Source organism: Rhipicephalus sanguineus, chromosome 6 (assembly GCF_013339695.2).
Source record: "Rhipicephalus sanguineus isolate Rsan-2018 chromosome 6, BIME_Rsan_1.4, whole genome shotgun sequence".
Classification (NCBI taxonomy): Eukaryota; Metazoa; Arthropoda; class Arachnida; order Ixodida; family Ixodidae; genus Rhipicephalus; species Rhipicephalus sanguineus.
Genome location: NC_051181.1, coordinates 163,026,140 through 163,037,012, shown reverse-complemented (window position 1 = coordinate 163,037,012; position 10,873 = coordinate 163,026,140).

Genomic DNA, 10,873 nt, shown 5'->3' with positions numbered 1-10,873 from the left:
GCTCGGCGTAATTGCAATATGTGTGTGTGTGTTTCTTCAAAAGAATATCACAAGTTATTTCGAGTCATCGACAGTCATGAATCGACTGCGCGGTAAGCGGTGTAGCTAATGAAACGTGCGGCGAATGTTGCCATGTGCTCGCGAACTCCCTTCGTGGCTTCATCGGTCTCTTTTCGTTTCACGGCCGGGTGTGTTCGCAAGGTCCGGAGCTGTATAGTTGCATTAGCGTAATGACCGTACGACAGACAGACAGACAGACAACGAACTTTATTGGATCCTGAGGAGTTACAACCCCCTAACGGGAGGCCGTTGTAACTGCTGGCCGCGCCCACGTAGAGGACAGAACGCCGTGACGCTCCGCCCTTTCCTGGGCCCTCTGGATAGCCTGGGCTTGCTGTCGGAGTGCCGTGCTTCTGATGGCCTCCTCCCATTCGGCTTCGCTGGAGAGAAGGGTTTGAGGCAACGCGGGACATCGCCAGAGCATGTGAGCCATGGAGCAAAAGGTTTCACTGCAGTCGGGGCAACCGGGGTCAACGTCCGAGTACATCTTACTGAGAATGCCCCGCGACGGTAAAGACCCCGTCTGCAACATTCTCAGAGTAGCTGACTGAGCTCTGCTGAGCTTCGGGTGAGGAAGAGGATAGACTCTCCTGCCAAGTTGGTAATGCTTTGTTACCTCATTAAATGTCAGAAGTGGATCATTCTGCTGAGTCTCTTCCTGCCCCTCCGGAGCCTCCAGACCGCCGCGGCGCGTGAGTTCTCGCGCACGATCGTGGGCCAGCTCGTTGAGGTTTGGGAAGCCCTCGAGAACGTTCTTCCCCATGTGTGCAGGAAACCAAGTCATAAAATGAGAGCCGGGACAAGCCCTCTTCTCTAGAATGGAGGCCGCCTCTCGAGCGAGGTTGCCCGATTCGAAAGCTCTGATTGCCTCCCTCGAGTCGGGGTAAATGTAGGAACGCTCTGGGTCAGACAAGGCCAACGCTACCGCAATTTGCTCCGCTATACCCGGGGTGGCCGCCCTTACTGAGGCGGAGGAGCGAAGCTCCCCCGCCCGTCTATAACCGACAACGCGAACATTCTCCTGTTCCCGTACTGCGCTGCATCGACAAAGACGGCGGAGTCCATGTCATCTTTAACTCTCCTCAAGATGGCTCGTGCACGGGCTTTACGTCTACCCTCGTTATACTGCGGATGTACGTTTCGCGGGAAGGGCCCCACCATGTAGGTCGCCCTCGTTTCCCTACTCAGTGTTGTCCGCCGTTCCTCCATGATCCTAGAAGCCATGCCAACCTCGTCAAGGATTCTCCTGCCAGCCTTTGTTGACGATAGCCTAACCACCTGGGCAGTGACCTGCGCCTCTATTATCTCGTCTATGTTATTGTGCATCCCGAGTTGATCTAGCCTGTCGGAGCTCGTGAAAATAGGCAAGCCTAGGACTTTCTTGATGCTCTTGCGCATGAGCGTATTTAACTTCCTTTTCTCTGTTTTAGTCCATATTAGAGCTGACGCCACATAATTAATATGGCTCATAAGAAACGCGTGGTACATCCTAAGGAGGTTGTCCTCACTTAACCCCTTCTTGCGGTTGGACACCCTAGCGATTAACCTTAGCATATTCTCTGTCTTGGCTGTAACGTGGGTAATTGTTTTGGCATTACAGCCCCTCGCGTCTATGAGCAGCCCTAGGATTTTGACTGAGTCGACTCTAGGAATTTTCTGTCCACTCGCATATAATGCCACGGGGAGCTGGTTTAAAGGTGTTAGACCTCTAACTCCTTGCCTTGCCGGTCTGTAAAGTAACAGCTCCGACTTACTCGGAGACAGCTTGAGACCCGTGTCCGCGAGGTAGGTCTCCGTCTCGTCCAAGGCCGCTTGTAAAGCTTGCTCGATGTCCGCTAGGGAACCCCCTGGGCACCAAATCGTGATGTCATCCGCGTAAAGTGCGTGACCTATGCCCCGGAGGCCACCCAGCCTGTCTGAAAGACCCTTCATGACTATGTTGAAGAGCAACGGTGAGATAACTGAACCCTGGGGGGTACCCCGAGGTCCCAATTTGTATTCGCTCGACCGAATCTGCTCCGCTTGAATAGTAGCAGTTCTGTTCATGAGGAACGACCTGACAAAGGCCTGGAATTTGACTCCCAGGCCCATGCCCGCCGTGGCCTGCAGTATGTATCGATGGAACACTGTGTCAAACGCCTTAGTGAGATCCAGGGCTAGAATCCCCCTTACGTCCCGAGTGCCGTACGAGATGCCCTTTATTTCGACACTTGGTAAACGTTGACTGTTTTCGCTAGCTTTGCAGTCGGTGTTCAGGTTCACTTCATAGCACATTCGAGAACATTATCGAACATCGAGAACATTCAGCATTGCATCCTTCGACTAATCGCTGACGCATACCTTACTTGCCCACCATGCTTGCTGTTCAGCTGGGTGTCATCTGTAATAGAAGTGGTGTGTGTAAGGTAAGTGGAAGTTGTGCGTGAAGTATTTGTCTCAGTTCGGAACGCCAGCAGCCGAACGCACGGGCGAATGGCGTGCGGTAGGTAAGGTGCATTTTATTTTGCGAATACATTGTCATTTCCTAACAGATACGTAGAAAATAGGCCATCAAAAATGATTAACGTCACTACTCAGTTGTTTCATTTCCTGTTTTTTGTCTCCTTAATATTCCCAACGTTACAGTGCACTTGCAAATATTTTGGTGTGTTCCGACAAAGATTTTTTTTGGGCGTTGCCAGCGCGTAAACAGCTAGGGTTCGGTGTCTGCACTGCTTTTAATTTCAACTTTTTTTTCGTAATGCACTCTTGTTAAAACTTCCTCGGCACAGTGCTTTATGTTATTTTGATCAGAAATAGCACACCCCAAAAATTTTTAACGCGCGTGCTACTGCAACACAGTATGTATATATACAGATCTAGGGCTCGCATGAAATCGATTCCCTCAATGCGTGGGAGGATAAGCCGTTTTTTTTTTCTTTTTTGCTGTCACCATTTCTCACCCACTAAACAGTATTGTAAGGGTGTACTCGGCGCAATGCAGCATTAGCAACATTTTTTTTGAAAAAAAAAAGTAAAATACGCTTAATAACATTGCCTTATATCAACTTTATCAACAGAGTTCCACGCTTCAGTTTTGCGCAGTGGCAAATGATCACGCGACAATTGTCTTCAAGGTATACAGGAAACAGTTATTATTTTAATAAGTCTTCGATTTCGCTCTCGTGCGTGACACACTTATAACTCGAAATGCATGCACAATCTGTTCAACAGATCGAGATATAAACAGCCAAGCAAATAGAAAGGTATGTAGTATGTAGTTTTCAATATCGCTGAACATAGCGAACCGTAAAGGTGAAGTATCCTGTCGCGTGACATCTTTTCCAGCAAAGTTTGTGTAGTTCACTGCAGAAAGGAGTGTTCTTCGAGGGGGGCGAATTCATTCCGCGGCCAACTATGCAGCCACGTACAACGACGCTCTTTGACGTTAATGTTTCCCACACGGAATTCAAAAATATACGAAATTCCCGGAGTTGCTCACCAGCAACGTTCGGTTACTGGTGAGCTACTCTCTGGCATGTGCACGAGGCGTTCAAAAAGCGACGAAGTACTTCTAGGGACCGTGCCACTGCTAAATGTCCGGCCGCGCTCTGCATTCAACGCGCCTGCACCCAAAGCGCTTGGAAGGGATATGGCGGCGAGAGGTCTCGTGATGCGAGTAAGCCAATCGCGTCGGCGGCGGCGCGCGGAAAACAGATGCGATACTCTGAAATTTTTCTAGTGACTCTACGCTGCGTGAGATATGGACGCCATCTGGCAATACGTCGGGAAACATGAGTGCTGTGTTGCGGGCTGGTAGTCCCGGCGCAGCGGCAGGCGAAGACCGGCGGCGACCAACGCGACCGGTGGGGACGCCGGCCAGCCCGAACACGCTGTTTGGCGCGATGCGCCGAAGGAAAAGAAACGTCCGCACTCAACGAGTACTCTCCACAAACTCTCTTACTTACACGTCGCCTGGGTAAAACAGGAATGCCAGAGCGGCGCCCCCTGTCATTCGTACAATGCAATACTGAACCGAAACCGAAACACAACATGAGCTTGTGCAAAGGGCACGGAGGAAGACAAATTTCAGCGCAGTCGCATTTTCAGCGCACCTTAAGAAACTAGGGTTGTAACATTGTAGGGCGAGTAGGGCCAGAAGGACCGTCACGACGAAAACCTGCCTCCTCAGTCGTATTCGCCTGGAACGTTGGTGTGGCTTCGCGTTCCCTCCTCCGCTCCTGGCCTTTCCACAAAGCTACTGCCTAAGTACGAAGGCCCCTACCGCGTCCTACGTCAAGCATCCCCAGTTAACTATATGATTGAGCCTGTTCAATCATCTACGGACCGCCGTCATCGCGGCCGCGAGACTGTTCACGTCGATCGACTGAAGCCGCATTATGACCCACCAGTTGTACCTGTTCCTTAGGTCGCCAGGATGGCTCCTTTTCCGCGGGGGAGTGATTTGTAACATGGTAGGGCGCAGACAAGAACGCCTGCGAAAGAAGAAGACGAAGACGGTTGTTGTTGGCGCTCGCGCTTGCTCGGCTTGGACCGCTGATCGCTTCAGCTGTGGCAATATTTTAATAAACGCGTTACTGTCTCAACGTTAAACGCATACCATCAAGGTCTTTAAAATTGCGTATCTATGTATTTTCTATTAAAGGAACACACCACCTAATACTTACCTAATGATGTTACGCCTCAGATATGCGTAATATTTACTTTTTGATCGACAACGTTCACAAGTATGAACAGCCTTACCAGTTCAAGATGGGTGGGCGGTAAGCAAGTGGTTCAACTTTGGCCGGTTGGCTGAATCGTGTGACGTGCCGACAAACAGAAAGACAGACAGACAGAAAGACAGACCAAAATTTCTGCGTTTAAGTTCCCCAAGAAAGACTATCGTCTTTAAAAGAGTGTTCCACACTCGTCGCCATGGCTGCGATTGGCGCTGACTAACGCTCCTAGGTTTCAATACACATGTATACCCCGTAAAGTGGACGGGGGATGACTGCCGCCGTGGCTCAGTGGTAGAGCATCGGACGCGTTATTAGAAGGCTGCAGGTTCGGTCCCTGCCAGCGGCAAGTTATCTTTTCGCCCACTTTGCTTTCTTCACATTTACATCACAATTACTACAAATAATGTCCCCTATACTTTCCCGTGCTTTCTTATCTGTTAGTTCTAATAAATGTGAAGCATTTCTTAGCGAACCTGAAGCACTTTGGCTGTTTATATCTATCTATCTATCTATCTATCTATCTATCTATCTATCTATCTATCTATCTATCTATCTATCTATCTATCTATCTATCTATCTATCTATCTATCTATCTATCTATCTATCTATCTATCTATCTATCTATCTATCTATCTATCTATCTATCCGCCTACGTCTGGGCGCTCTTCTGGTTGTCTCCATAACTTGTAATATACCAAATTGTCATAGCAGGGGATCAGTGTTTGACGAACACGATTCACTGGTCATAACATGAATAACTCAAAACGCCTGTCGCGTAGGTCATGAAATCCTTTCCCTCAGGCACGTGTAGCACATACCCGCATACCACAGTTCATGTTATGCGGGTATATGCTACAGGTGATTCACAGTCTCAATCAACACAGTGAACATACACATTGAAACGCAAGGCAAGTGAAGGAGCTGAAGACAGAACACCCCTGGAAGATGCTCGACTGCCATCCACTCGTCCATGTGGTCCACCAGAACGACGCAGTGTTCTCTTCATTTCATATGAGGCTGGGCGATGGCCTCATGATGACCGAGGATCACGTCAGATTGACTGAGAGCCGCTTTGTAACACGCGAAGAAGCCGTCGCTAAGGAGCCTGCATGACGGCATACGGCTATTTATTTATTTATTTAATTTATTTATTTATTTATTTATTTATTTATTTATTTATTTATTTATTGTACCCTCAGGGTATAAATACATTACAGAGGGGGTGGGGGTGTTCATAGTAAACAAGAGCATGAACAATAACAGCAAGAAAGTAAAACTGGGAGCATTATACAAAATAATCACAAAAATCTAGAAAAATACAATACGTTGAAGAAATAAACACTTAGTGCAACAGCACGCTGGATAAGACATCTTTAAATGCAGTTGTATCAGTTATATCAGTTATGAAGGCTGGTAAGTGATTCCAATCACCTGCTGTCCTAGGAACAAATGATTGCGAGCCTGCAGTAGTTGAGAAATAGGGTATGTCAACTTTGTGATGATGATCAAGTCGGTGCGAACGAAATGGAGCTGGGTGTATGAACAAGGAACGAAGAGCGGGGTTATGGTAGTACATTTTATGAAAAAGACAAATGCGCGACTGTTTTCTACGCGTTGCTAGGGAAGGTAGATTAAGAGCAGCTTTCATGTTTGTGACACTGGCATTGCGATCGTAGTTAGATGAAATAAAGCGAACAGAGCGATTTTGTACTGCCTCAATGCTTTGTGTTAATGTAGAGCTGTGCGGGTCCCAGACAGATGAGGCGTATTCTAGTTGAGGGCGAACGTAGGTGGTATAAAGCAATAGTTTCAGCGACGGTGGTGCAAGATAGAACTTTCTTTTCAAGTAACATAAAGTTTGGTTTGCTTTAGCTAACATATAATGGACGTGGTGTTTCCATGACAAGTTGTTAGATATGTGAACGCCAAGGTAGCCATAAGAAGTTGTGGTTTGCAGGGGTGAATTCTTAATGGAATAGGACGAAGAGGTGACATTGCGTCTGGTTACGCGCATGCTTTTGCAATTAGGGACGTTCAGTTCCATATGCCACGTGCGGCACCACTGTGATACGGTATCCAAATCATTTTGTAGTGATGTCACGTCTGAATCGCTGGTTATTTTCCGGTAAGTGACGCAGTCATCTGCAAACAAACAAGCTTGGGAGGAAACGATAGTAGGTAGGTCGTTAATAATTGATAAGAAATAACAGCCGACCAAGAACTGACCCTTGAGGGACGCCGGAACCGACTGTTGCCAATGGAAAGTCAAAGCCGTTGGCTGTAACATACTGTACACGGCAGGAAAGGAATTCACGAATCCAAGTGAGTACTTGAGGATCAATATTAAAAGCACTTAGCTTATGTAAGAGTAAGGAGTGATTAACTTTGTCCAAAGCTTTCGCGAAGTATAAAAAAATACAATATACAATAAAGCCACAGTCAACCAGGGGCGTAGCCAGAAATTTTTTTCGGGGAGGGGGGGGGGGGGTTCAACCATACTTTATGTATGTTCGTGCATGCGTTTTTATGTGTGCGTGTATATATTCACAAGCAAAACTGAAAAATGTTGGGGGGGGGGGGGCTGGGGGTTGAACCCCCCCCGCCCTCCTGGCTACGCCCCTGCAGTCAACACACATACATGTAGGTTGTTTGTGAATGTGATTAGCTGGGTCCCACACGAGAAAGATTTCCGGAAGCCATGTTGCGAGGTCGAGAAGAAACTGTTATCCTCTGGATAGTTGATAAGATGCGTGAAGATGATGTGCTCAAAAATTTTACATGGAACTGACTGACGTAAGTGAGATCCCACATGCGATCACATAAATGGCTATAAGAACGAGCAGGTACACAGGGATGCCCTGACCAAGGTGGCCAACATGAACGCAAGCAAACAACATAGGTAGCCAGCCTGCCGGCCTCAATTTACCTGAGCATCGGCAAGCCGTACATGATCACGGCCAACATCGGCGTAAGCGACGGGCTCGTTAATGGAAACGTGGGCACCTTGTGGTATATCGAGCGTTACGAATACGGCAACCTCTTGCGACTGTGACTTGAATTTGCAACGTCCGCGATAGGCATTGTCGTTCCAGCCAGGACAAAGCACATGACTACCTCACGCCCTCAATAGAATTAAAATAAGTGCCCGTGGGACTGCGAACAACTACAAGCACGACAAACGCCAGAAAAAAATACCTCGTGTAAGAGGGCACAGTTTCCCCTTGCGCAAGCAAACGCCATAACTATATATTAGTCACAAAGGGCCACATACGATCGCCACTGACCGGGCCGCCCACGTCATGGAACTGCATGAACTCATGAACGCATAGCACAGTGGGGTCGTGCGGGGACCCTGGGACGTACGTGCCCAAACCCCTTGGTCAAATAAAGTTTTTCCTCCTCCTCCCAGGTAGTCTTCAGATACGATAAGCGCCATCCACTGAAGCTGGTCACTGAAGACGGCCTATACCTCACCAACGCAAAAGGTGACTTCAGGTTCCGACATGTCGCCGGCTCTATCGATACAGTCTGTCGGCGACATGACCCGTCTAGCAAACAGGACTCCAAACATTGTCTTGGACCGGGCTACCACCTTCATTCGGTGTTACAACGACAACAATCACCGCACGCTCGCCGCTCTTAACGTACAGTCTGTGCACGCGCACGTGCACGACCTCAAAAAAGATGCTACAGACAGACAGACAGACAGACAGACAGACAGACAGACAGACAGACAGACAGACAGATAGATAGATAGATAGATAGATAGATAGATAGATAGATAGATAGATAGATAGATAGATAGATAGATAGATAGATAGATAGATAGATAGATAGATAGATAGATAGATAGATAGATAGATAGATAGATTTCGCGTGTCAAATGCGCGATGTGATTATGAGACACATTTTAGTGACTCTCCGGATCAGTTTCGACTACATGGGGTTCATTGAAGTGCACTCAAATCTAAGTGCACGGGCGGGTGTTGTTGCATTTCGCCTTCATCGATATGCGGCCCGACCTGTCAAATTGCCGCGACGGGTGTCCTCTTTTGTATAGTACAGGTGCCAGTTTACGTGTACAGCGGCATCTGATAAAGAGAAAGAATGAGGATGAAAGAAAGGCAGGGAACCACGGCCGAGCGCGGTAGGCTACTCAGCACTGGGGAAGGGGGTAATGGGAATAATATTTGGAGGGAGGAGGAGAGGAGAAAGATGACTGTTGCCGTCGACGTAACGGCAGTTCTGCGCATGACATCACAGACGATGAGTCAGTCCCGTCGCTGAAATTAGAGCAGCGCATTCGTTGATTTAGGCAACTTGTATGTGCGGTCCCATGCACCCGGAATCTTGACGGTGAAGCCATGGTGATGGTGCTAATGTTCTCAAGCAACAGATTTCTGAAGGCTTGCGAGAACTGGAGTGATGATGGTGTCCAATAGTTACAACACGCTTAGAGCTATCGATGTCTGCATCTTGCTCAGCAGCACACGAATAGCACTCATTAGGGCGCTGACCATGCTCACAACTTGTTCGTTTTCGTCCGTCAATTTATGAGGTACCGATGAGGTGTCCCTTACTTCGGACGTCTGATGTTCATCAGGTGCATGTAGCTTTGGCAGTTCATGCCAAGCGTCAACTCCATTGCTGGTAGAAGCAGCATTGTTCTTATACACGGCTGCGTTTGGTTTGTGTGGCAGGAACGAAGCTTCAGCTCCATTGTTAGCACAACAGAAGCGTCTTTATCCTAGACCCGACAACGCTTGCCTTGAGTGGAAGAAGTCGAGGTAGTTTTGCACGTGGTTCGCGTGGCAAGGGTGTTTTGGAGGCTTTGGTGAATCGCCGGCGACAGGACCGTAGTCGCGTAATAGATGTGCCCGCTTCTCGGTGTGACGAGTCATCACAACATTTTTTTTTCAGTATTGCTATACCCCTTCGAATATCTAGGTAATCCTTCGAAGAGACATCATGAGGCCCGTTGCAATTTATAGAGGTACATATTGCGTCATGGTACATTATGCTTCAGAGTACTTATAAGTTAGCTGAGTTACGCTTAATGACGGCATCAAAAAGTATCATATCTCACCTTCTGGTAGAGATAAAAGGGGCACATGATCGACAGACACCGTTGCTATTGTTTTGACTATGGACATGTGCGCTACAATGAATAAATATCCTTCAAAAGCAGAACATCCAAGTACCTGATCAGCTGCTCTTACAATGTGCCCAGGTAGCCGGGACTCACACCTAACGCGATCGTGGTCGATTTTTTATTTGATAATTCTCGCGGGGGTAATCGAACATTGAAGTACAGAAACCACACACACAAAAAAGGGGAGTAAGACACTTTCCTCTAAAATGGGAGAGGGGCAGGAAAGACATAGAATCGGAAAGAACAAAGAGAAAATTAACACTGAAATAAGCATTTCGTTAATCGAAACCATTACTTATTATTCCAGGTCAAAAGCGGGTACGATGTTACGTGCAATAATAGCGCAAGAAACACCTGCAGAGAACGAACATCGAACTTTGCACGCCGGACATGCAATGGGCACATGCTGCTCATCTGGATTTACGTCGTCCTTTTATTCGGCCGGAAATGCAGCTGTATTGTTGAAAGAAACGTGCGGTGTCGAAGCGACCAATGTTGGAAAAAAAGTAAAAAAGAAATGAGCATGAAACTATTACAGCGATGAAAAATTCGAGCGAGCGTCTCCCACTTTTAGTTGTAAAGTATCATTCGGGACTGATTGGAGCGCACTGTAAGTTGATCATGAGACCAATTTCAGACCACTTAAAACTCTTTGTTATAACTTTCATTGTATGCAGTTCTTCTTGGCTGGGGTAAACTGCGTAAGAATAGTTACAAAAAGTTCTGTAGCAAAACTTATAGTAGGTTTTTCTCTTTATAAAAATGAATGTTGTCGTCAAGGTGAAAAAAGTTAATGTAGATCAAACGATAATAATGTTTGGAGTTTTACGTCCCAAAACCACGATATGATTATGAGGGACGTCGTAGTGGGGGCTTTGGTAATTTTGACCATCTGGTGTTCTTTAGCGTGCATCTAAACCTAAGCTCACGGTCCTCTAGC